The sequence below is a fragment of the Scyliorhinus torazame genome, chromosome 15, assembly GCF_047496885.1.
Source record: "Scyliorhinus torazame isolate Kashiwa2021f chromosome 15, sScyTor2.1, whole genome shotgun sequence".
NCBI classification, from domain to species: Eukaryota; Metazoa; Chordata; class Chondrichthyes; order Carcharhiniformes; family Scyliorhinidae; genus Scyliorhinus; species Scyliorhinus torazame.
In genome coordinates this window covers 19,307,435-19,335,360 of record NC_092721.1, presented here as the reverse complement: position 1 = coordinate 19,335,360, position 27,926 = coordinate 19,307,435, and the positions used below count along the sequence as shown (strand labels likewise).

General features: G+C 45.7%; 1 protein-coding gene across 5 annotated transcripts in view; it reads left to right on the top strand.

The window, feature by feature from the left end:
- dachc (dachshund c) overlaps positions 1 to 27,926 on the top strand; it is a 665,620-nt gene that overhangs the window by 463,602 nt on the left and 174,092 nt on the right. The gene's annotated exons all lie outside the window — the stretch shown is intronic.

Sequence of the window (27,926 nt, the reverse complement as noted above, 5' to 3'; positions counted from 1 at the left end):
TAATGATTGCACAAATCTTTTAGCCAATCCATTCGTTGCTGTATGATTTGGAACTGACTTGATATGGAGTACGGCGTTACTTTTCAACACCATTGAAGTAAATATCACTGATATATTGTCGAGTTTCTCAGTGGACCGCTAAATCGTCATTTACTTCATTATCGCGACTTCTGGCCATTTCAAGTGCAAGTCCACATTGCACAATGATTTTTTTTTTCAACGTTCACATCGGTGGCAGTGCTTCACCTGACGTCTGTGTGTTTGTGAACCCAGTCCCGAGAATCTTACATTGTTCCCGATGCTGTCCCACAATTAGTTGACAAAAATCCTCTTTCCAGCGGTTTTTCCTGGCACAATCCTCCGCGCCAGTTTTCTCTCCTGTTATGTTTCTTTGTTGCCGCAAAGAGAAAAGGCAAGGAGGTGTCCACGCTCTGGAATCACGTAAAACATGATGAGAGGCTTAGTAAGGGCGTTGCTCAATACAGTCAAGGTGATGATCTGTTCAAAGCACACGCAAACAACCTGCTGACGTCACTATGCATCACGTGATGTAGAACCAGCAAGAATGTATTCCCAGATGCGTAACAGTCCTGAATGAGAATAATTACTGCAACTCACACTTGGAAACATACCAGAACTGTCCCTACCTTTTAATTGGTCAATTCCAGATTTGCTGCCCTATTAAGGATGATGGACGCCCGATGTCATAGGCCCAATCAGAAGTCACTGGGAGTGGTGGATACTGCCGGGACAGGCAGATGAGCATGAGGGCACCTCAACATGGAGTTGCCTGCAATGAAGTTATAAATTAAAAGGCCTGAATATACATCGAGTTGGAGGCCTATTCAAGATTTGGGCATTTGCCTTTAAGCCCTGTGGCCCCTTCACTAGGGGCATTGCGCCTCCAGCTCCAATGATCCCCTGGCCTGCGCACCACGTTAAATTAGTCTGCAGCTACCATACTTGGGGGGGGGGGGGGGAAGAGGGAGAGGGAGAGAGAGACAGGGAGAGAGGAACGGAGGGTGGCTTTGATTTTGGTGAAGTAAAAATGCCACCACAAAATGCCCTGTACTTGGGGCCTTTTGTGAACTACTTCATTTGAAAATACCCCAGAGGTAGGAATGTCCCAATCCAATCTCCACAGGGCCGGGTAAATTGAAGCCCTTTGACTCAGTAGCAAACCACAAACTTTTATTTACTTATTGATCCATAAGGGAATCATCTGGAGCTCTTTTCACAACTGCAATCTGTGGGTTACATTGCCATTTTGAAATCGCTACATGGCTCTAGTATTTTCCTAACATGTAGGGTGTACTTTATATTGGTGTATTCCTGTTCTGGTAATCACTCTGACTATCAGACCATCAATCCGTGTCAATGCTTGAGAACACTGATTGAGATTAAACAATTTGCAGTTTTCCACCAAGAAATTGTTCTGATCAAGTGAAGTAAAAGCCTCCATTTTAAGAAAAGTAGCAACATATATTTAAGTTGCAAAATCAAGTATAGGTTACAAACCAAGTAGACAACAAGGCACAGACTGGGCAGTATTGTTGACAAGCAGATTGTATATTGCATTGAGGAATATTGCTTGTGCTGCCTGAGTAGGAATATTTTTGGAAGGGATGTTAATGACAGAGGACGGGATTTTCCGTTGCGAGTCCGCCTTGCTCATTCTGCCAGCGAGAACGGAGAATTTAGTGCTTAGTCAAACCTCCATTCACTGCAGGGGGCATGGAGAATCCAGCCATTGTGAAGGAACGGAGCATGAAAGTCATTGGCTTCGATTCTCCGCCGGCAGGATTCTCCATTTTGTCGGCGCCCGGGGGTTTTCCCGACGGCGTGGGGCTGCCCCACAATGGGAAGCCCCATTGACCGGCCGGCGTAACGGAGAATCCCGGCCGGCGGGTCGGGGCAGGAATGTGACGTGGCGGGGCAGAGAATCCCACCCAGAGTGTGAGAAAACTGGGGCAGTGAGTAACATTTTTCACCACACACCTCCCATTCGATTGGAGTGTTGAACCCTCTTCAAACCCAATATGTTGTCTGGATAGAGGTTAAAAAAGACTGAAAACCACAAGGCTTTTAAGGAGCTCACTCTGAGTCCCTTGGCAAGGGGTGCTAACACTATCTGAAATCAATAATATCATTTATCAGTGTCACAAGTAGGCTTACATTAACACTGCAATGAAGTTACTGTGAAAAGCCCCGAGTCGCCACATTCCGGCGCCTGTTCGGGTACACAGAGGGAGAATTCAGAATGTCCAATTCACCTAACATGCACGTCTTTTGGAACTTGTGGGAGGAAACCGGAGCACCCGGAGGAAACCCACACAGACACGGGGAGAACGTGCAGACTCCGCACAGACAGTGACCCAAGACGGGAATGGAATCTGGGTCCCTGGTGCTGTGAAGCAACCGTGCTAACCAGTGTGCTACCCTGTGGCACCCAATGCACTCTTTGTGAATCAGAACTTGGGTCTCAGGCATGTGCTATATTCTCAACATTCATTGCAGTTGGCAACTGAACAGATACTCATTTGCAAAGATGCATGTTTAGTTTTGTGCTCAGTTGTACCAATAGGTACAATAGGTGGGCAGCACGGTAGCATAGTGGTTAGCACTATAGCTTCACAGCACCAGGTTCCCAGGTTCAATTCCCAGCTTGGGTCATTGTCTGTGTGGAGTCTGCACATTCTCCGGGTCTGCATGTGTTTCCTCCGGGTTCTCCGGTTTCCTCCCACAAGTCCCAAAGGACGTGCTGTTAGGTAATTTGGACATTCCGAATTCTCCCTCCGTGTACCCGAACAGGCGCCGGAATGTGGCGACTAGGGGGCTTTTCACAGTAACTTCATTGCAGTGTTAATGTAAGTCTATTTGTGACAATAAAGATAATTTTTTAAAAAAGGTTGGTCCCACGGTACAGGCCCCCCAGCGACCCCCGAGGACTTCAGTAGCCGGCCTACAAGCCAGGTCCCGCCGTGATGGACCATGTCCATTTCACGCCGGCGGGACTGGCCAGGAACCAACAGCCGCTCAGCCCATCGGGGCCCGGAGAATTACCAGGGGGGCCGCTGCCAACGGCCCCCGACTGGCGCGGCGTGATCCCCGCCCCCGCCCAAATACCGAATACGGCAGCCGGCGTCGGAGCGCGGGGCGGGATTCACGCCGGCTCCACGGGGGCCGGGTTGGAGAATCCCGCCCGAGGGTTCAGGTTAAGAAGCTTTTATCAAATGCTTTGCTCTGAGAAGTAGGAAATAAGCTAGTTTACCTTAACTAGCCTTCCGGATATAACCAGTGTTGCATGCTGAGAGGGGAGTGACCTCAGTGTGCGGAAACTTGACGCATGTGTGAAAAAGAGAATATTTATGTGGAGAGGAAGCAACAGCTAGAGGATATAAATATCCGGAGCTAAGAAAGTAATTCTGCTGCAATGGTGGCGCTGAAAAGAAACAGTTTAGATCTGGAAGTGCTTCATTAGCCACTTGTATAGAAGACAAAGGAGCTCAATCATGTGGTTCGAAATCATCTTGGGACTAATTTTCCACAACATAAACCCGATGTATCCTTTATTTCCTGTTAAATGTAGGTTGAAAGGATGGGCTTGTCTTGCATTTTGAGCAATATGTAAACTATTCCACATTACAGACTTGGCTCCCACAGCAGCACAGTCTTGAGTTGAAGGAAACAATGAGAAAACTTGATTTAACATTGATTTTAGATTCCACCTTCTCCAAAGTAACAGCACGGACAAAACGTCCAGGAGAGAGAGAAGTTTTGGTCTTCTTTTTTAAAATAAGTTTAGAGTATCCAATTCATTTTTTCCAATTAAGGGGCAATTTAGCGTGGCCAATCCACCTACCCTGCACATCTTTGGGTTGTGCGGGCGAAACCCATGCCGACACGGGGAGAATGTGCAAACTCCACACGGACAGTGACCCAGAGCCAGGATCGAACCTGGGACCTCGGCACCGTGAGGCAGCAGAGCTAACCCACTGTGCCACCGTGCTGCCGTGTTGTGGTCTTCTTACCTAAGGAAGGATATACTTGCTTAGGACAGAGTAATTCTTAGATTTTTTCCTGGGAGGAAAGGATTGTTAAGTAGACTAGACCGATAGAATCATAAAATTTACAGTGCAGAAGGAGGCCATTCAGCCCATCAATCTGCACCGGCCCTTAGAAAGAGCTCCCTATCCCCATAACCCAGTCACCCCACCTGACATTTTTGAATACTAAGGGCAATTTAACGTGGTCAATCCACCTAACCTGCACATCTTTAGATGGTGGGAGGAAACCGGAGAACCCAGAGGAAACCCACGCAGACACGGGGAGAACGTGCAGACTCTGCACAGACAGTGACCCAAGCCGGGAATCGAACATGGGACCCTGGAGGTGTGAAGTAACAGGGCTAACCACTGTGCTACCGTGCCACCCGATATTCGCTCGGGTTTAGGAAGATGAGAGGTGATTTCATTGAAACATCGAGAATTCTTAAGGAGCCCGTTAAGGACGACGCTGGGAGGTGCTTTCCTCTGCCTGGGAGGTCTAGAACTCGGAGGTCACAGTCTCAGAATAATGGGTCGACCACTAGAACTGAACTGGGGAGAAATTTGATCACTTTAAGGGTTGAGTACCTTTGACGAGATGTGACTGAGCCATTGAGTGTGAAAATTGAGATCAACAGATTTCTTTTGGATACCATTAAGCAAAACCAAGGATTATGAGGATGGCGTGGAAAATAGCTGAGTTAAAGGGACCATGATCGTATTGAATGGCAGAGTAGATTCTAAAATTGAAGTGACCTACTCCAGCTCCTATTCCTGTGAAAACGTAAATGAGAAGAGAAAATACCAGAAGTTCATATTTGGTATGCACATGAAATGCTATCCTGTTCTTTATTTTAAAACACATAGCTTGCTGTATATTTACAGTATTTTCTGCTGCAGAACCGCTTTTTGAAAGCCGTTGAAATTATAGGCCAACTCCATGGTGTGATGGAGTCTCATTGAAGAATAGGATTTCTTGTGCAACTCCTGGACAAGCGAAGATTCCATTCCAGGAGTGGAGGCCAACTGAAATTTTCCTCCAGAACCTATCTACATCTGGGAAATAAACCCATCTCTAACAGCTGGCTGCATTATCCCATTTCCTTCTCTTCATCACCTCACCCTCCTTTCGCAACTTGCTAGAGACATTTTCAAAGTTTGAAAGATCAAAGCTCACACCATCTGAGTGAAAATATACTTTGTGAGGGAATATGGTGCCCGTTTGTATTGACTAACTCCTGCATGTTTGTTGAATCCTGCACCAGAGATTGAAAACTCAATTGATTCTCATTTCCCTTTTTGGTGATGGTTGTGTTTTGGGGGTTAGGGGTGGGGTGGGAGGGGTTCGCGGAGGGGTGGAGGGTGGGTTAGGTGTGCGGGGACTGTAGGCGTACGCGTTTTGTAATTGGGAGCTCCCAATACAGAGAAAATCTTTAGAAAAGTCCCTTTATGGGTTAGCAGTGGTCATCTGACATGAAAGTCGCAATAAGCATGCCTTGAACAGTTTATGAGTCTTAAGTGTGCTGTAAAGCTCAGAATCGTAGAATCTTGCAACGCTGAAGGTTATTAGGCTCACCACGCTAACCTCAAAGGTTCCCTCCTATGTTCTGAGTTAGATGGTGGTAGTGCTCCTGAGGCTGTGAGTGGGGTAATGAGCGAGGTTCCCAATGCCTCCTCGAGAGGTATGCATGTGTGAACATGGAGTGAGGATAGAATTGGGCTGCATTCACTTCAGTGGGGATGTAGTCTACTGATTCCATTTCCAGGGTCCACTTGAGGTATTAAACAACTTACCCTGGTCCCTTAGTGCCTCAGACTGTCATCATCCTTAAGTTTAAATCCTTCTGTGCTCTAACCTCATTCACCACAGCGGCCACCCACTCCCCGACATCTGCCTTTCTGACTCCAGCCTCTTGTGTCGCCCACCAACAACAACTTACATTTATGTAGAACACTTAAAATTGCATTCCAAGACACTTAGCAAGAGCGAAATGAATAAAGCCATATTTTTGATGATTGTTTGGACACCGAGCCGCAGAAGGAACAATCAGGAAAGATGACCACAAATTTGATCAAAGTGTCGACGGGGGTGAAGCGGTTTAGGGAGGGAATTCCAGGACTTCGGAGCGGGGCAGCCGAAAGCACGAGTGCCACGCTATTGTGGTGATCAATACACACCTCAGCAGAGAGTGGGATAACTTGTGGGTTCGTTGAACAAAACAAAATTCTGACTAGACCTAGTCCGTCATTTATTCCAGCAAGGCAGCTTGAGGTGGAGTTGCAAAGTAGACAGTTTTATACAATTTTCAGAGTGGAAGAAACCTCTCAAGTTACAAATGGAAATTGAAACGTGACAGTCCCATGCAATGACCATATCCACCATAAGACATGGGAACATTGGCCCATCGAAGCTGCTCTGCCATCCAATGAGATTTTTCATTCAATGTGAATTTTGGATTTGATTGGCTTTGGATTTGTTTATTGTCACGTGTACTGAGATACAGTGAAATGTACTTTTCTGCAAGCAGCTCAACAGATCATTAAGTACATGATTGGAAAAGGAAATAAATGAAAATACATAATAGGGCAACACAACATGTACAATGTAACCACATAAGCATCGGCATCGGATGAAGCATACAGGGGTGTAGTGTTAATGAGGTCAGTCCATGAGAGGGTCGCTTAGGAGTCTGGTAACAGCGGGGAAGAAGCTGTTTTTGAGTCTGTTTGTGCGTGTTCTCAGACTTCTGTATCTCCTGCCCGATGGAAGAAGTTGGAAGGGTGAGTAAGCCCGGTGTAAGGAATTTCCCCTGGGCAAGAGGTCACCCTGGGCAAGAACCCACTATAAGCAGAATGTGACTGAGATATGTCCTCTACATAAATCTGTGATAAGTACACATGTCAACTGAACTGCAAAGGATTCTGATACATCCCAATCATGTTGCGCTTTTGCTCCAAGTTGCGTCTTTTACCTGGAAAGAATCTTTCATGTCCTGCACAGGCAGCTCGGAGGTGGAACAATGAAGAAATTCCGAGTTATGCTGCAGTTCAATGCCTGATGTTTTCCTGCCTCCAAGCAACCTTGTCAGAGGCATGTTCTCAACAACAGTGGTGTAGTCAATTATGGCCGCTTGAGGGTCTAATTGTGTCCAAATGCCTGGATATTCTGCACATTGAGCGGTCTCCCCGCTAATGTGGAAGCCAAACGGGTGCTTTGAGGCGGACTCCCCGTGACAGGCTAAAGAGCTAGTGATACCTCTACCCTTCTCTGAGCCTCAGGAATCGGAGGGTTGCTGCCACAGCCATAAGTGGTCCTGTGGAGCCACAAGCTGGAAGCTGTTCTTCATTTTTCAGTTCCCATCCAGCTCCAAAGAGCGCTCCTGATTCAGCAGTGTCCTCCTCGCCCAGTGGGGCTGTCAGCCAGCAACACCGTCCGACCTTCTGATTCGGTCTCCCGGCTTGCGGAGCCCTCCCTCCATCCTCAAGGGCAGATGTGGCCTCTTAATTGGCTGCCTCCGGGAGGATCGCACAGTCAGGTGGAACGCAGAAACTATCCGGCGTCAAGATTCGGATATTGTCCTTCCGTGAATCGAAGGCTCCGCCCAGCATTTCAGATCGCTGACCTTTCATCAAACTTAAAAAACACCGGGTTTTAAATGAGTACAGAGGCCATGGAAGACTGGAGGGGAGGGAAAGAACAAAAGGAAAGGTGTGAGGAGAAACTCAACCGATACTGTCCGTAACCTGCTGAGTATTTCCAGCACTTCCTGTTTTTATTTCCGGTACCCGCAGTGTTTTGCTTTCACCCGAGAAGAGTTAAGATACACTTCACTGACAAATTCTGAACTTGAGTTATTTAACTTTTATATGGTCAGCCCAGGATTCACTGGGGAATGACTGATAAATGGGTTTTACGCTGAAGGACTTGATTTGGGAGCTTTCTGCTTGAAACAGCACAATGTTCAATAACCTTGGTACAGTGCAAATTGATTTCTTCAATCATTCTGATACCTGCAATTTCCCTGGTACGGTTGAGATCAAGGCCTTCAAGTTAGTTCGATATCTTCCCCGAGTACACATCTCACATATTCTTCAAACATCCCACCGCCTTTTATTTACTGGAACAGCACAAATTGTCTATCTTGTCACTGTGAGATTACAGTCACTGCCCCTGGGAGTCAATATTTTCCTGGTCATTTCAAAGTTGCAGCTTGGGCCCAAACAAGCAGCAGCGGCAAACTCCTAATCTGCTGTCAGCGCTGACACGTGCTATAGCCTCCTCACTCTGTCAGGCCTGACTCTTCTCAATTGAATTTTGAAGATACAGCATTGAGCAAATACACCGTGATTTAATTATGGACACTCTGCAAAATGGAGCAGCCATTGCTCACGGTGCAGAGGGGGACAGAATTTTTCACTGTCAGTAGAGAGTTCATTTCATTCCCTGTAATACAATCATTGTCCACAGAGAGTGTAGACAGTTAGCTGGAGAACACAGCTATGCTACACTCCCTGGCAACATAGTAGTGGTTAGTTACCGATTACTGTTCACTTACACAAAAACAGGAGGAAGGCTATTCGCCCCCCTCCCCCGCCCCGCCCCCCATCACCCTCCTCCCAGCCTGTCCCACCATAAAATGAGACCACAGCTGTCATAATAGACACCAGCATATCATGGTGCAGACACACACTGATGGACACACAGTGGGACCAATCAACATACACAACACCGCAGCCAATCACCAGTGAGAGCACACGCACTATAAAGACAGGGAGCATCAGAGTTCCCGCTCATTCGAGTTGCAGCTAGCTAGGAGCACAGAGCTCACAGCCTGCAACACAGACATTCACCATGTGCTGAGTGCATCGACTGGTTAGGACAAGGCAGAGGTCTTTAGTTAAAGGTAGTATCGTATTTACCCACAGTCTAAGTATGTTTAAACAGTTAATGATTCAATAAAATAGTGTTGCACTATTTCAAGTGTTGGTGACCTGTATGTGATCCAGAACACCCGACACATCATGATACCAGGAGTGGTAGGATACTAGCACTTCTTAGACCTACCTGCAAGTGATCTGCTTTCCGCCAGCATTCCGTCATCCTGCAACATGGACAACATCAGCCCGCCTCCGGCGCTCCGCATTGCCGGCAACCTCGGGGCCAACTGGAAGATTTTCAAACAGCGCTTCCAGCTCTTCCTCGAGGCCACGGACAGGCAGGGCGCCTCGGATGCCAGAAAGATTGCTCTTCTCCTCTCCACGGCCGGGGTCCATGCCATCCACATTGTCAACTCTCTCACCTTCGCAGATGATGAAGATAAGACGAAGTTCAAGACGGTCCTCCTCAAGTTTGACACTCACTGCAGCGCAGAGGTGAATGAAATTTTTGAACGCTACGTGTTCAAGCAGCGTTTGCAATCTTGCAGCTACGGGCCCACCTCCGACTCCATGATACACGACCAGATCATTTACAGTGTTCAGTCGGACCCCCTACGTCAGCAGCTCCTCAAAGTAAAGCAACTCACCCTCGCGACCGTCATCGAGACCTGTGTCTTACATGAAAACGCCACGAGTCGGTATTCCCATATAAAAGCGACTGAAACGGCGCAGCAAGGCCCCCACGCGGCGGAACGGGTCCAAGTGATTGAGCACCTCCAGGGCCTCAGCCTGGATGAGGGTGGCCATTTTGCGCGCTTTTCACGGACTCCTGCGCTTGTACGCACCAAACGAGGGACGGCGACGTTGAGGAACGTAATGCGCAGGCAGGCACCACGCACGACCGCACTGCGCATGCGTGGTGGGGCAGCGAACGTGTGCGGCAACTGTGGCTCCGCCTATTTAAAGCGGCAATACCCCGCAAAACCTCGACAATGTCTACGATGTGGAAGACTTGGCCACTATGCTGCCTGCTGTCGAGCAGCTCAACCTGCCAACTCCCATCGCTTCAGCCAGCCTCGCAGGAATGTTCGGGCAATTCAACCCACGGTCACCTCCCACACAGCAGTGACACCGAGGAACCGAAGGCGCCCTTTCGAGTCGGTGTCGTAACGAAAAACAGGCTGTCCCCGAAGCCAAAGACGCCAGTCGCTGTCGGTATACAGCATCGATCCAGACGATGAGTGGTGTGCCACCCTGACGGTCAACCAGAATTCGTCGCCCACCTCAGAGACTTAATTTGTAAACTTTGTGGACTTATGGACTTTCTGATTTGTTCTGTTCTTCCGTTTAATCGCTCAAGTGGTTTGTATATAGTGTTCATCTCATTATTCCTGTGACACACTGTTTTTCTGCACCAGGCACCTTTGCATGTAAATAGCTTAGTTTTTATGGAGATAGTTCTGTAAATATTTCGCACACGTAGTCAGGAACATTCACTATACACTATTTATTGCCACGCAGTTACATTTTTTATAAAAGGGGGGATGTCATAATATACACCAGTATATCATGGTGCAGACACACACACTGATGGACACACAGTGGGACCAATCAACATACACAACACCGCAGCCAATCACCAGGTGAGAGCATATGCACTATAAAGACAGGGAGCATCAGAGTTCCCGCTCATTCGAGTTGCAGCTAGCTAGGAGCACAGAGCTCACAGCCTGCAACACAGACATTCACCATGTGCTGTGCATCGACTGGTTAGGACAAGGCAGAGATCTTTAGTTAAAGCTAGTATCGTATTTACCCACAGTCGAAGTATGTTTAAACAGTTAATGATTCAATAAAATAGTGTTGCACTATTTCAAGTGTTGGTGACCTGTATGTGATCCAGAACACCCAACACATCAACAGCTACTCTGTATTCTGGTTTAGCACAGTGAGCTAAATCGCTGGCTTATAATGCAGAGCAAGGCCAGCAGCGTGGGTTCAATTCCCGTACCAGCCTCCCTGAACAGTCGCCAGAATGTGGCGACTAGGGGCTTTTCACAGTAACTTCAATAAAGCCTACTTGTGACAATAAACAATTATTTTATTATTATTATCCTAACTCTATCCACCCACCTTGGTTCCATATCCTTTAGTACGATTTACTAGTGAAAGTCGATCACATATTTAAAATTATTGGGTCAGTTAGCATCATAGGTTTTATGTGGGAGAGAGTTGGACACTCCTAGCATCCTTTGCATGAAGAAATGTTTCCTCGCTGGTCGAGCTCTGATATTAAGGATGTTTCCCTGTTTGTATCCTTGGGTGGAAGTAAATGATCCCATTGTACTATTTCAAAGAAGAGCAGGCGGATTCTCCCTGATGTCCTGGCAATGTTTATCCATCAACTGACGGTACAAAAACATATCATCCATCATGATCACGTTGCTTTCCATGGGAGCTTGCCGAGTGTGAATTGACATCCACACTTCCTATATTATCAGAGTAACTGCACTTGCAAAGTACTTGATTGGCTGCAAAGCAATTTGGGATGTCCTGGAATTGTGAAAGATGTGATATAAATGCAAGTTATTTCTCCCCCTCTTTACATTTGTGGCGCTGTCTCCCGGGATTGCCCTGATTAGGTCAGAATACCTATTCAGGAAGTCTAACGTAACAGCTGCTGTGCCTTTTTAAAATCATAACATGCTCATTTTTAATTAGCTCCACACCTTACCAAAAGCAATTCTGTTCCCCAAGTAGAAGAGCTTCACAATCGAACCACATAAATGATGAGGGAAACAGAAGGTAGGATATGTGTCTGGGGAAGGCAGGTTAAGGAGAAAAGAAGGTTGATGCTTTGTCTCAAAACTAATGACATTAAAGTAATCATAGGAGTGTATTTTTCATGTCTCGGCACTGACTTTTTTGCTGTTTGCTCGTGTCAGAATTGTTTTTGAATGACCAATTTCTGGGATATATTTTTGAAACCTGCAATGTTTGCGTCAAGGTTTTTTTTCATACAAAGTTGGATTTTTGTTATAAATTTAGAGTACCCAATTCATTTTTCCCAATTAAGGGGCAATTTAGCGTGGCCAATCCACCTACCCTGCACATCTTTGGGTTGTGGGGGCAAAACCCATGCAGACACGGGGAGAATGTGCAAACTCCACACGGACAGTGACCCAGAGCTGGCAACAGGGCTAACCCACTGCACCACCGTGCTGCCCCCATTGGATTATTGTTCTAACTAATCATGTTTCATAACAGATTCTGGCTCCGTGATTGTGGCTGTCATTTTAGTTTGCACCAGAGGCAAGGCCTCTTACTTTTTCGTAAGAGGCAGTTATTACACTTTAAAAGTAGTTTTTTCCCCCACGACGTTATTTTACTCTATATATCACCTATCATGCAAACATTATAATCTTTGAAAAGGATGGAAAAGGAAGAACGCATATTAGAGTTGAAATTCGGAAAGGGGGATTTTCTGCTTAAAAACAATTTCCTTCAATATAAAAATCCCGATCCAAAATGTTTTGCTTTGTTCTCCTCAACTTTTTGTTGAAAAATCTTTCAAGGACATCATTAGGGGAACTGATTTGGAGGAGAAGATCACGACAGAGAGAATGAGCTCAATTAACATTAGTGGAGAATACTCATTAAACCAAGATTGTTTCAATAATGGTCTCATTTCAAATATCTGCGCATTTATGTGCATACGTGTGTGCATGAATTGCCTGCCCTTGACTGTCAACTTTATCAACTCCTTAAAGTCAATTCCCTCACTATAAAAGTGAATTGAGTTTCAGTGACGCACTGTTGGCTTAATCATGGACAGGTTTGCGTTTGCTATGTTGTTCCAACGTACTTGTTATGCTTTTGGAAGGCAGACCACTTCCATCTACAGGACATATCAATTTGCTGAACGGTCAGCAGAGAATTGTTATGATTATAAGGATAAAGTTGGAGATGTTCACTGATCTTCACAATGCTTAGCACCATTTGAGATTTCTCAGTCCATGTCCATAGGTAGCAAGACCTGGACAAAATTCAGACTTGGGTAAGTGGCAACTAACAGTTGCTGCGACACAAGTGGCAGGCAATGACCACCTCCAGCAAGAAAGAATCTAACCATCACCACTTGATATTCAATGGCATTACCTTTGCTGAATTCTCCACTAGCTACAACCTGAGAGTTACCATCAACTAGAAACTGAACTGGATCAGCCATATAAATACAATGGGCTGGATTCTCCATTGGCGGGATTCTCTGTTGCGCCGGCAGCGCACCCACACCCGGATTTCTTCACGGCAGTGGGGTGCCCAGACTGGGAAACGGCATTGGCTGGCTGGCGAGATGGTGAATCCCGCTGCCGGCGGGGGTGCGCCGCACCAGAAGACTGGTGCAGCAGGATGGAGAATCCTGCCCAATGTCTTAAAGAGCAGGTCATAGATTGGGAGGCAACGGTATACCACTTCAATCTCGCGAATGAGATTAAAATGGACGCTCGTGAGTTCTGATTAGGTTTTCACGTTTCTGGGCGAGGGCCTGGTCTCGCCAGGGCAAGCGGGCCGGGAGACTTGTGATGGGTCTGACGCTCGGCGAGAATACCGTTTTGGGCCTCACGCCTGATTGACCAGGCCAGCGGGAATCCCAGCAAGGGATAACGGCCCCAGAAAAGCTCCGGCCATGCTCGGCAAGGGAATCCAAGATTATCAGGGATAGCGGGAAAGCAGGGCTCAAAACACAAACAGATTATTGAATGGTGGAGAAGGCTTGACGGGCTGATCGGTCTACTTCTGCTCCTATTTTGTATGTTTGTAACTTAAACACCTTGATTAAATCATCGCTTAATCTTCAATACTTAAGGGACTAGCATATGAAACCTGTCCTCATAATCTAACACTCTGAGCTGCAATGTTATTCTGGCTGCACTGTGCCGCTCCCAAGGATAATATGCAGTCAGACAAGGCCTCAAACCTCAGGTTGTGTAAAATGCATAAGTGACTTCACATCAGCTGTGCAAAGAACATTATAGACTTTAGGTTGAAGAGGCAGGCAGGCATCATGCTTATTGCTGAACTGATCACCATGGAGGAAGCTCATGGGGGAACCCGGGTTGGGGAGGGAACCCAGCTTATAAGGGGAGCTTTTGTTGTGTTATGTACTCTGGGATTCAAAGGCTGCAACTCGATGCAGCTTTGACCAAAAGATACTCCAGACTTTGAACCATTTATTGAACCATTAGCACAGGTCTCTATGAGTTCGACTCTCCTGCTAATCTTGCTATAGTAACTCAATCTAACTAACCAGTCTGCTCTAAGCCACGTGGTGGGTGTGATGCTTATGATCTGCCCCTGTCCTACTCTCTAAGTGTCACCTGCGGAAAGAGACAGAGCATGTGTGCCCTGTCCTTATATATGGGTTGTGTAATGCCCCTTGTGGTAGTGTCACCTCTGAGTGTCTTGACTGCCCATTGGTCGTGTCCTATTCTATGTATTCATTAGCTGGATGTCTGCATGTCATGATGTCTCTGGTGCTCCCTCTAGTGTTTACTTAGTCGTAGTGTTAACCCCTTGTGTATTTACAGTGATGCATATCACCACACTTTTTCTTTCATCTCGGCTTTGTGCGCCATTCACAATTCAGCTTAGAGTACGAGTGTGCAGCAAGGGTGGAGAAAAACAGCACAAACTGGAAAATAAGGATACAGGTCTGAACTGACCATGCGTGCCTTAAAATGGAACATCAGTAAAAACTGGGAAGCAGGAATACTGGTCCGAACTGTGTTTTATTTTCCATTGGGAGGCCAGGTAAGCATGAATATTCTTCCTGCCTTCCAGGAAAGGTAAATAGCCATGATTGGCAGCTTCATTAGACGGCCAGAGATAATCAGCCCTGTACTTTGTTGGTTAAATGGTCGGTTTTTATTGCAGGACACCTGCTGACTCCCCACCCCCTGGTCAATTATAGCTGACATCGGTGTCTATTGTGAGCCTCTCCTGGTTATAACAGGAGAGTAAAGCTGCCACGGCGCAGAGAATGCAATTTCCCTCCTTCTCTTTCCCCTCTGCGTTCAGACTGCAAACTATAAATCATCCTCCCGAAGAGATAATGAAGCAGCAAACGGATGCGACTTTAATTCTTGTCAGGGGAAATCTTCAATATTTGCAGAAGTAATGTGATGGGAGAAGGCCAAAGGTTCCGGGTTAGAAAAACTGCCCTGATTGGAGGCTTCATTGTGGAGAGGATGATGGATGGGCCACTGAGTTGTTTGAAGAGGAGGAGCGGGAAGGAGGGGGGGGGGCAGTGGGGAGGAAAAACAGAAATAAAGTAGAAGAAATGTAATTGATTTGTTTCTGGAGAACAGGAGGGAGCTCTGTTTGCTCAGCATTGTTTGAGGTCTGGTGGCTCTGTTGGTTAATTCAGTGTGGGTTGCAGGCTTGCTTACCTACCAGATAGAAGGCCAAACAGAGAGCTGTTTGCTCCGAAGATTGCTCAGTGACACAGTTAGCATTATGCTCCGGTTGGAAATTAAGGATGTGTCAGCGAGCAAAAGCAGGTTGTTGCAGAGAGGTGGAAGGCACTGAAAATTTTTCCTTGAAGATACCTCGCAGGGCCTGATCTCGGGCCATATAGTTGAAATCTAGGGCAATACGGTAGCACAAGTGGATAGCACTGTGGCTTCACAGCCAGGCTCAACTCCCCGCTGGGTCACCGTGTGTTTCCTCCGGGTGCTCTGGTTTCCTCTCACAGTCCAAAGACATGCAGCTTAGGTGGATTGTCCATGATAAATTACCCTTAGTGAACAAAAATATTAGGAGGGGTTATTGGGTTACGGGGATAGGGTGAAAGTGAGGGCTTAACTGGGTCGGTGCAGCCTCGATGGGCCGAATGGTCTCCTTCTGCACTCTATGTTCTCTGTTCAAATTGAGCTTATGGCTTATGTAACTAAGTGTTTGAGAGGATCACAAAATACTAACAGTTGCCTGGCTTCAGTTATTTCATGACACAAGCAGTTCAGTTCATCCATCGTCATACTGTTCGCTTTAAGCTTTTGTTTTTGGTCCGCCATTTAAAGATCAGCACTGGGAGTTTCCTCTTTGGCTGCAGTCTGTCAGTCAGGCACAAATCACTCTTGTTTGATGAAGTGTCATCCTTCCCTCCAGTTTCCCACTTAATAATTTGCATATCGACGAATGCAAAACCTTCCAAGCGGGCAGCGTTTCGGATTGTAATTTTTAAAAAATGGCAGCATAAAAATCATTCTTCCATAAACGTACGGCGATGCCTGGCTGAAGTTGAATTAGTGCAGCTGAAAATGAGTCTGTCACAAAAATCAAGCATTGTTTTGATGACTGCCTGATGCATCTTCGCTGAGTAACTCCATTGTAAATAATTGGAAAAGACTTTAACAAAAGTAACAGAGAAATTTTCTAATTTCATCGGTGTAGTCACCAATTTCTTACTACATTTTAAAAACATATGTTCAAAAGTTTTCAAATGGTCCCGAGTAGTGTCCTTGTATCTTTATTAAAAAAAACAATTTAATGCTTGGAGCATGCACATTGGTGCAATTGCTGAATTGCCCAGTGGTGATGAATTTGGTCAGGGGCTGGAGCAACGTTTTTCATAGAATTTACAGTGCATAAGGAGGCCATTCAGCCCATCGAGTCTGCACCAACCCTTGGAACGAGCACCCTATTTAAGTCCACAGCCTCCACCTTATCCCCACAATTCACTAACCCCACCTAACCTTTTGGACACTCAGGAGCAATTTAGCATTGCCAATCCACCTAACCTGCACATCTTTGGACAGTGGGAGGAAACCGGAGCACCTGGAGGAAACACACGCAGACACGGGGAGGATGTGCAGACTCCGCACAGACAGTCACCCGAGGCCAGAATTAAACCCGGGTCCCTGGAACTGTGAGGCAGCAGTGCTGATCACTCCATCTATTTTGTTGGTTTGGTTAATGTCAAGCACAATGGGAAAAGCAGTTCAACTGCACAGAAACCCCAGATTCTAATCTATAAATCATTACAGTAATTGTGACCATCTTTTATTTTTCCAACCTCTATTTGTGTTGTGGTTTTAAACCGTGTTTTCTTTTCCCCTGCAAACCTTTTTGACAGAGAATTAAATGCAATGAAAGCAGAAGGGTTCACATTGCAAAATCAACGCAGCAGATGAGGAGTTCCCAATCAGCAGGTGTCGGCCACTGCTGGGGTTACGCGACGATCTTTTGGGGTGGCATGCTCTGCGGCAGCAATGGTGACTGTTGAGGGTAGACTCTGGCCATTCGGTTCAGTGCTTTTGATTGGTAATTCGGGGACATCCACACATGCGCTAAGAATGGAGGAGGTACTTTAATTGCACACTGAGAGGTACTTCTAATGCGCATTGTGTTTAATGGCAGCACAGTCCTGGAATCGGAGCGGGCAGACTCTTAGTTCGGAGGATGCGCACACCCCCCCCCCCCCCCCCCCCATGAGCATCCTATCGGGCTGCATCACAGTCTGGTATGGCAACTGCTCGGCCCAGGACCGCAAGAAACTTCAGCGAGTCGTGAACACCGCCCAGTCCATCACACGAACCTGCCTCCCATCCATTGACTCCATCTACACCTCCCGCTGCCTGGGGAAAGCGGGCAGCATAATCAAAGATCCCTCCCACCCGGCTTACTCACTCTTCCAACTTCTTCCATCGGGCAGGAGATACAGAAGTCTGAGAACATGCACGAACAGACTCAAAAACAGCTTCTTCCCCGCTGTTACCAGACTCCTAAATGACCCTCTTATGGACTGATTTCATTAACACTACACCCTGTATGCTTCATCCGATGCCAGTGCTTTTGTAGTTACATTGTATATGTTGTGTTGCCCTATTATGTATTTTCTTTTATTCCCTTTTCTTCCCATGTACTTTATGATCTGTTGAGCTGCTCGCAGAAAAATACTTTTCACTGTACCTCGGTACACGTGACAATAAACAAATCCAATACAATCCAATCCCCCCCACCGCCCATGAGTCTTCAAATAGGCCACATACAAGACCATTGGGTTCGAACTGAAGCACAATAATGACACTAGACACACAAATAAACTCATGGATGTTACAAGAGGCCACCTGTCCCAAACAGTCCATTGCGGCATTTACCTTTGCATGAGCAGTAAACCTAATCACATTTACCCAGCCATTTCCAAGTCCCTTTCCACCATCTCCGCAATTTAAAGCTGAATGTTGGCGTGGTTTCTGTTTCACTCGCTGATCTTGGCGGTGAAATCTGCACATTTATGATTACAAAAATGTTTAGCACACTAGGCTAAATCGCTGTCTTTAAAAGCAGACCAAGGCAGGCCAGCAGCATGGTTCAATTCCCGTACCAGCCTCCCCGAACAGGCGCCGGAATATGGCGACTGGGGGCTTTTCGCAGTAACTTCATTGAAGCCTACTTGTGACAATAAGTGATTTTCATTTCATTCATTTCAAGTAAAGCATATGAAGCAATTTTAGAAACTTCAGTAATACAATAACATGGTGATAGATATCCCTTTAAGTTTATAATTCAGAGTGACTTCTGCTCAATAGCTTAAAGAGAAGTGGTGCAGGCAATCACTATAATATCTCACGATGATTAACATCATTGCCTGAAGGGTGCGATAAGAGACTCTCGCTGAAGTCTTGCGTGCCACACTCTGTGATCTTTTACTGCTGCTAACATACAGCCGAATGCTTGCACCCATTCTCACTCTTTCAAAATTGACTTACAACCTCTCCTCGGTGCACTTTCGACATCCCATAAAAATCTCCTCATGCCGACGTGTAAACGTTGAAGGCCGAAGTGCACCCAGCCAAGCTGTCACTTTTTTTTGCGCGCGTGCGATCGGCCGGTGGGGGTTCTGCGTCGCTTCGGGGGCTTTGGAGATCGGGCCACCATTTAAAAATGGGGTTCTGATCACTCGCTACACTGCAGAGTTCCAGCGAGCGGAGCTCCCCGTGTACAAAACGGGGCTATATGCAGCCTCGGTCACCGTGAGTCTCATTGTATAGCCATGTGTTCCTCGGCACTGAAAGTACCCCTAAATATGCGGCTACATGCGCTCGCTATGGGGCTTTGTTCCCAGTTAGTTGAATCGGGACCCCTGTACGATTGTAGCAAGACTTCCTTATTCCTGTACTCCAATCCCTTGCAATGAAGGCCAACTTGCAATTTGCATTCCTGATATTATTATTGCTTGCTGCACCTTTCTGCATCCTTTGTAGAAGCACTCCCTTGTCTCTTTGAAAGTCAATGCTTACAAGTTTCACACCTTTGAAATAAATTAATTTCTATTCTTACCACCATGGTGGCTGACTTTTATACTCCAGTTCTAGGTGTGATAGCAGCGGCAAAGTGGAAGCCTAGGACTGTGAATATGGATTTTTACAAGTGATTACAAAGGAACAGGAGAAGGAGTGACCACAGAATGACTGTTAGAAACCTGGCTTTGATGTGGAATGAATACTTGATCTCTGGTGTAATTAAATAGGGAATAATGAATGTTTTCAGGTCGTGGAGAGCAAATTAATAGGTTCAGATAATAGCGCAATCTCAAAGAATTACGTGTGAGTAGCCAAACGCTGGCATCTAAACCCAGACATAAGATCCAATGGTACAGTCTCCGCTTTACTTCCATAAAGTTTGCACACACGGCTACATTCTTGGAGCTGGTTTAATTCACCTTGGGTGCAGATATTTGTTGCTGCGATTGATGTTAGTGACTAACATACTGTGAAGACAGTCACAAAGAAAGATTGTTTCATAACCTCCACAAGGATAAATCAGCATTGGATTAGCAGAAAATAACAGGGATAGCCGACATTAAAATAATTTTGTGCCATATTTACCTCAGCATGTTTGTATGGCTCGTTTCTCAGGCTCTCTGTGCGACAGGATTATTCCAAAATTTAATTAGAATCACGTTGAATCTCGAGCATAGAACATTCGGCCCATCCAGGCCATGTCGGTGTTTGTGCTCCACATGAGCCTCCTCCTGTTTTTCTTCATCTGACTATCATCGTAATCCTCTATTCCCTCCTCGGTGCTCATCTAGCCTCCCCTTTATAATAATAATAATCTTTATTATTGTCGCAAGTAGGCTTACATTAACACTGCAATGAAGTTACTGTGAAAATCCCCTAGTCGTAACACTCCGGCGCCTGTTTGGGTACACTGAGGGAGAAATCAGAATGTCCAATTCACCTAACAAGCACATCTTTCGAGACTTGTCGGAGGAAATCGGAGCACCCGGAGGAAACCCACACAGACACGGGGAGTTGTTGCTGACTTGCTGTTGTCTCTTAATTTGGCTCTGTTTAATTACGTTCGCTCAAGAGTCGCCAGGTATCTTTCGACACCGCCACAAGGTTCAGAACCGAATACTGATCAATGACTCGATACACCAGTTAGTAAGTTCAAAAGCAATGCTCATTTATTTACACACAGTCAAATATACTCATGCATAAAACTCTACAACCTAAACTATCACTATTACTAAAAGCCTATACTTAGCTTTGGATACCCACTCAGTCAGAGGAACAATGGCCGTTGCTCAGTTCTGAGGCTGCTGGGTTGAGCTGTTTACAGGGTAGCAACTAGGAGCATCTATCTCGTAGTGTGCGTTGACTTGGAACTTACTTGCTCCGGGGCAGCTTTGGCGGGTCTCTCCTCGCTGAGAGCCAAGGCCAAGAGAGAGATCCTCTCTTGGGAGTCCTTTTTATACCCCAAAAGGGCTTTGCGCGCTTTTGGGCGGGCCTTGAACTTGGCCCCAATTAATTGGGCCATTTCCCAATTGTCCTTATCGATTTTCCTCCAATAGAGGGGTGGGTTCCCTGGTTGCTGGGCGTGTCCTAGGTGGCCGTTGGTTTGCTTTGTTTTGGTCTCTTCTGGCGCTGGGATGTCTGTCTTAGCATTGTTTACCTGAATGTTGCCTTTTGTTCCCATGGATGGCTCATTAGTATGTAGATGGTTCTGCAGTGCCGATCCTGTCTGAGAGCTACAGCTCTAATCAACAGACAGACCTTGCACCTGCTTGCTTTTTCGGTATTGTCCAATTTTCCCTGCATCCTTTGCAAAGTGTCCATTTTGTAATCGGGACGTGGCCATCCCAGATGGCTACAGAGTACGTGCAGACTCCGCACAGACAGTGACCCAAGCTGGGAATCGAACCTGGGACCCTGGCGCCGTGAAGCAACAGTGCTAACCACTGTGCTACCGTGCCACCTGCCCATTAACTTAAGTGATAAAGATGCCATTTAATTGTGGAATATAACAGAATAATTTAAACAGACGCGTTAGAACAAGATGCTCTGGTGCTTGGCTACATCAAGTAATTAGTGCTTCTTGATCACATACAAATCTTGTACCTACTCTATTCCAAATTATCACTTCTATAATTATATTATAGAGAAAGTTAGCAAGTCTGTCTGTGCACAATTGCTCCCATACCATCACCACTCTCTGGGTGAAGGAGTTTTTTCTGAATTCCCTATTTGATTTTTGTACTATAATGATGGCCTCTAGTTTGTTCTTCCAAAAGTCCTCTTTGCGTTGACTGCTGAAACCTTTTTCAGACAATTGAAGACCTCTATTAAGCCACCCTTCAGTCTTTTCTTTTTCAAATAAGCGACACTAACTTCTCATCCCAGGGCATCTCAGACCTTTTCCCACTGTGCGCCCATTTTGAGGCTTTAAATATGTCTTAAGCCCTCACCAGGGGTGCTGGGGGTTGGGGATGGGGAAGATGTGGAGAGAACTCTGAAGGGTAAGGGGGGGGGCAGAGCTTTTAGTCATGCAAGTTTTTCAAAACTTACCTTGTTTGGAGCAGGAACCAGCCCTCAAGCGTCGGCCATTTCGGCCATGTCCACCAGTTTTCTAACAGAGCCAGGATTTAAAGGGGCCTTGCAGCTTTTAACATTCAGTTGGACCTCCGCGGCAGTGGGAGTTCATGAATCCAGAATTTGGTCCCGCAGTTTGAGAAACTCTGGCTCAATCCTTCCTGATATGCACACTCTGCACCTCGGGTATCACCTTTATAAATCTTTTCTGCACCCTCTCCAGTGCATCTGTATCTGTTTTTATAATGTGGAAACAACAATTGCACGTGGTACTCCAGATGTGGTCTAACCATGTTTGGCATAACCTTTCAAATATGGATACAATGCATTGGCTTAAACTTTGCATTGTAAGAGTTATTAGATGTTACAGCAGGCTATCAATTGATTTGCACTGATAGTGAAAATTAGGTGTAGGAGAAATGAAAAATTGGGAATGTGGTACATATCCATGCTTTTGCATCCATGCAATTCAGTGGGTGGACTGGAAAATCTCACCCCAAAGACTGCAAGGAGTGATTTGAAGTATCACTACAAAAGCTGGCATTCTTTACCCGCTCATAGCACCGAATCATACAGCACAGAATGAGGTCATTCAGCCCATCATCCCTCTGCCAGCTCCATGGAAGTGCTGCCTCATTCGTCCCACGTTCCTGCTTCTCTGCAATAGCCCTGCATTTTTTAAATTCTCATATACAATTGGATTTCATAGGTTCATCTGGACTATAGCAGGGTCAACAATGCAGACTTTGAATAGAAACAGATATTGAATGGAATGGAAGTATATCAAGACACAATGTTCACAATGTACGTGTGGTAATCATTAGCATATTAATAAGACCATGAGAAGTAAGACCAAAGATCTTTTTACAAAAACCTACCTCAGCCAGCCTGTTGATTCATTAAAGGTAATTCTAATAGCCTAGAAAGCACCCTGTGGAGTATTGTAATCAGAATGCATTTTTCTTCTGTCCACTAGCTGAACAGAGGCATTCAGCTATTTTGGATTAAAACCTCTTGATAAAATAGTTAACAAAGGAATTTCAAATTAATGCATTCGAAGCTTGTTCAATAATATTGCAGTGTAATTTTTAGGTTGATGCTCCTAGCTGAGTAGAAATTCACCAAGCTCCATTGAATTATGTTATTTTACGGTGTTTGCCTGTGAGGTTTAACAGTTTTGAAGGTGCTATATAACAAGTTGTTGTTTTGTTATTGAGCAAGAACAAATGAAGAATTCATGGAGCCCGAAAGAAATGCAAACTCAACTCTGAATAAGGGAATCAAGCAGGTGAAAAAAACTATGGTGGCAAATTGATTAAAACAACAGGTGCTCAGAGTGAAGATTTTCATACTTCATTTCCGAGCAACTTTTCACAATGTCAGGGCATCCCCCATGTGGTGATGCGCATGTACACATCAACGCATATAGTTGTCCATCAGTGCACATAGTTATCGGTATGACCTCCCGACCAGCAGGTGGCGGTAGAGATCTTTCACGTGACTCGGGACACCCGCCAGTTGGTAGGAAGCCGTACAAGAAGATAGTCACACTTAAGAGTAGCTCCAGGAGAATTCACTGAATTCATTTAGTAGCCATCACCTGTATTATAGTTCATTAGTTATCTTTTCCACGTGCTTGTTAATAAACCATCTTTATAGTTAACCAACTATATGTTCTGTGTACATCATTACAACGGTTATATCACAGAACACATTTTCAGTCGCTGAATTACTTTTCAAAATGTAGTCACCGTTGTCCCTACATGATAAGAGTGAATCTATTACAGATAATCTTGTCTTCTCTCATGGGATCCTGCACATTTGAATGCTTAGGTCACAGTTAACAGAACATACACGAGCACAAGATTGGAATCTGGACAGGCATGGATGTTGGAGGAATATCTAAAGGTGACATTGAAAGGGGTCAAGGGCGTAAATAAACTTCAGATAATTGATAATCATTACGGTGTTGCAAAACAAAAGGAAAGTTCAAAGTATAGGGAGTAGGTTTTGTGCGGCTGGTTCTGGCAAAAAAAAAGGATCTCAGTTGATGGTAGAGTGGATAACGTTGGATCGAGAGATCATCATGGACAAGTCACCATTTAGACATTGAGAGATACTGCTTGCTCTGCCAAAAACTCTGCAGGTAAATGTGACAGAGGTTGTTTTAGAAGGGGTTCACTAGAAGAGTGTTGAGGAGAGGAATCTGGGCCAGTTGAGTTTGCCACCATCTCCAGCTACTGTTGCTCCCATAACCTGATTTTCTTTTTTACTTAAAAATTGCAGGGTCGCTTCTGTCTCCAGATCAGCAAGAGCTGCATCTCCACAGGAGAGCTACAAGAACCCCCCGCCCCGCCCCCACCCTGCAACTTAGCCACAAGTTAAAATGCCACCTGGTCACTTTACCTCCGAAAACCTCAATAAGCATTATTCAACTATAGGATAAAGTCAGAATGTTGCTTTATGAGTGGGCAAGTAGTCTGTTTGTTTTAACTTCTCAGTTGCTTTCCGCTGGGTGGGTCGGGTCAAGATGATCCCATCGCATATCTGTGCATTTGCAATGTTGGAGGATTGCAAAATCCTCTAGTGTCTCTTTGACTAATCTGATCACGGAACAAGAGGATTACTGTTCCAGTAATCAGTCATATTCCAAGAGTTTTAATCCATTAGATACCAGAGAGGCTGATCATACAACTAATTACCCATGCATCAGATAATTGTCCAATCCCAGCGTTATTCATGTCATATTATTTCTGATTGGTTCAGTCACCAAAAGCATTTTGTATAAAAATGTTCCTTCTGTAGTTACTGTGATCCAGCCCATTATACATGCTGCTCATGGCCAAACATTCACCAAATCCCATTCAACGATCACCCCTGTGTTTGACGTATGTTGACTCCCATTAAGCAATGTCTTGATTTGAAAATTCTCACCCTAGTTTTCAATGCCCTCCATGGCCTTTCTATAGTCGCCTCCAAACTCACAGCCCTCCAAGGTATCTGCGTTCCTCTAATTCTGGCCTTTTGAGCATTCCCAATTTTAACTGCTTCACCATTGGTTGGGTGCCTTTAGTTGTCTATGTTGGAAGCCCTAGAATATCCTCCCTGACCCTCACCGTCTCGTTCATCCTTTCAGACATTTAAAACCCAGCTCCTTGACCAAGCTTTTGGTCAACTGAACTCCTTATGTGGGTCAGTGTCATATTCTGCTTTACTGATGTACCTTGGAAAAATGTATTGTATTAAAAGTGCGATATGAACATAAGTTATTGTTTAAAAATACTTCCCCTGCACTCCAAAGGAGCGTCCAATCCAGTTTCACCTTACTTCAATGTGGGAGTAGGGGGGTCCTGCAGAATAGAATTAGTGCCCCAGGTCACCAATACACTTGCAGTTTATTGCACTGAATGCGTGGTGTAGCTTAAAGTTGAATTAATCTCACATAAAAATGATTCTCCTTCATTTCATCTGCAATCAATAGAGGTGATTAAACTGACATTTACTTTCTTTTTCAATACATTGAAAACAAAATCAAAAAGCCACACACAACAAAGAGTGATAGGCTGGAATTTTTGGCCGCGGCCGCTGCAGGATTGCCACGGACGGGACGGGGACCATTTAAAGGCCCGTTCACCTCGGGCGGGATTTCTGGTCGCCGGGCGGGGTCACTCCGTCACCCCCGCCCCCAATACCACGTTCGCATGAGGGTGTCCTGACCCCCTTCCCCCAGCCCTCACATCCCTCCCATCAGCCACCCACAACAGCACCCCCAATTAGCTGCCCCCCCCAACCCCCATCAGCCACGTACATCAATCCCCCCAGAGGGCCCTTCATTCTGCCACCCACCTTCAATCCCTGCCCCCTGAGATTGCCAATGGTGCACTACACCCTTGTAGTGAAACCCGCACCTGGTTCAGTGGACCTCAAGAGAGGTCAAGGTGGTGAGGGCACTGATTGTGTGTCCCTCTGATGCTGTCAGGCTGCAGAGGTGCGGTAGTGGGGGCGGTCTCCCAGGTGTCCTGGGAGCTGGGTGGGCTCAGACTGTGGGTGAGGGGTTGACCCCGGGACCTGAAGTGGTTTTATTTTGCTTTTTCTCGCAACAGAAAACACTTAGCTCCTTTGATGTGGTGAGGAGCTCTCAATTATAGCAAGAGTGTTTATAAACATTTGTGGTTCGCATCAAAGCAGGGTACTTGAGATGCATTCAAGTGTGAAGGGAAAAGTAAATAAACAATTCACCAACTAGCTGTGCCTGACCCATTAAATTGCCAATCACAGGCTAATGAAAGGTATTTCGCTGTGAAATTGAATGGAAGTTTTGCATTTCAAAGTGTCTCCGGAGATTTGAAGCCTTTTCAAGTGTTGTGGGATTCTGAGGAAGCCTACAACGTTTGTAACAGCTGTTGATTTAAAGGTTTTTTTTCTGAGGGAGCAAGTGTTAGCAAAGGGCAAGTATTTCTGCTCAGATTCCTGACTGGACGGCCTGGACACCTCCTCAGTTGTCAGGCAGCGCAGGTTAAGGCAGAGAATGCCACAGAAGAATTTAAAACCTCAGACCAGGAGGATACTGTTCAGCATGAACACCATGCCAAGGGTGATCTTCAAATTGCCCACGGCTGGAAGGAGGAGACCAAATATGGGACCCCCATCCCAAAGAGATAGGAGGGGTGGGGTCCCAGGATCAGCCTCTCACCCACAGCCCTCACTCACAGAACTCCGTGGACCCTTAGGGGACCCGCCGTCTGCAGTCTGGTAGTGGCAGAGTAGCACATTATCACTGCCCTGGCCCCCTTGACATCCCATGGCTCCGCCATGGCAGGGCTGCGTTTGGCCAACCTCACACCAAAGGCCACCCAATTGATTTCCCACATCACGGTGGGGTGGCGCGGGTGGGGAGGGGGGGGAGGGGGCGGGGGGGGGGGAACAGAATCGGGCTTGCAGCCCGGTTTTACATGCATGTGCCTGCTTGTCCTGAATTTGCATTTCATGCTGGTGTGGGGCGAGTAGCATGCTACGGCTAGTGGCGGGGGAGCTGAGAATGACAACGGGTCTGGCGCCGGGCTTCGAACACATTTTTCGGGAGTTGCTACATCCTCCGCACGATCCGGATTCCCGAAAAGCAGCGGTGGGAGAGCGGTGAATCACAGCCAACTTTTTTTTAACCAAGCCTTTGGTCATCTGACATTTGGCTCAGTGACACATCTTGTTTTATAATTCTCCTCTGAAGCATCTTGCAATGTTTTGTGGCGTTAAATGTGCCTCTTGAACAAAAGTTGTTTCTTAAAAACACTTTTCCTGCCCTCTTAACAGTGGAAGCAATGCAAAGTGTCCAATCCAGTTTCAGCTTACTTGAATGGGGTGTGGGATGGGGGTCTTGCTGAACAGAGTAAGTGCCCCAGGCCATCAATACACTGGCAGTGTATTGGATAGAGTGCATGGTGTAGCTTTACATTTTACCAATCTCTTCACATTGTTGTGTAGGTGTATCGCATAAAAAGGTCTCTCTTTCATTGGATCTGCATGATAGAGGCAAAACTGATTTTCATTTTCTTTTTCAATACATTGAAAACAATGTTAAAGCTTCACGTAAAAAAAAATAATGTGACATATTTTCATAATACTGCAGCCATTTCATTCGTAATTGTAATAAAGAATGCCTTCCCACCACGTCACTATTCTACTGCGGGGGATAAAACCCTTGCTTTCTTTTATATTCCAATGATAAATATCTAAACAAAACTGACTGGTGTTGTTCGGTTAATGTTTTTCTTTTGCTTAGATGCCCTAAGTTTAATTTGGCAAGACAAAAGCATGGGATCCAATGAATGGACCGCCACTGGGACATTTAATGTGCACTTTCAAATTAGAGTTGACAATTGCAAATACGCACCAACCAACACAGTAATAAAATCAATACACATTTTTCCCCGAGGAGCCACTATTTACTGTTAGCAATGCCATTTTCTTAAATGGATGGCATTTATGCCTGAAGAAAGCTTGTAAGCACTACTCACCATGCTTTAACTAAACAACCTATTGTTGGATCTACACTGGAGAAAATCCCTTTGTTTTATTTGCAGGCCTATCAGAGCTGTGGGATCTGTAAAAGTCTTTAGTAATGGAT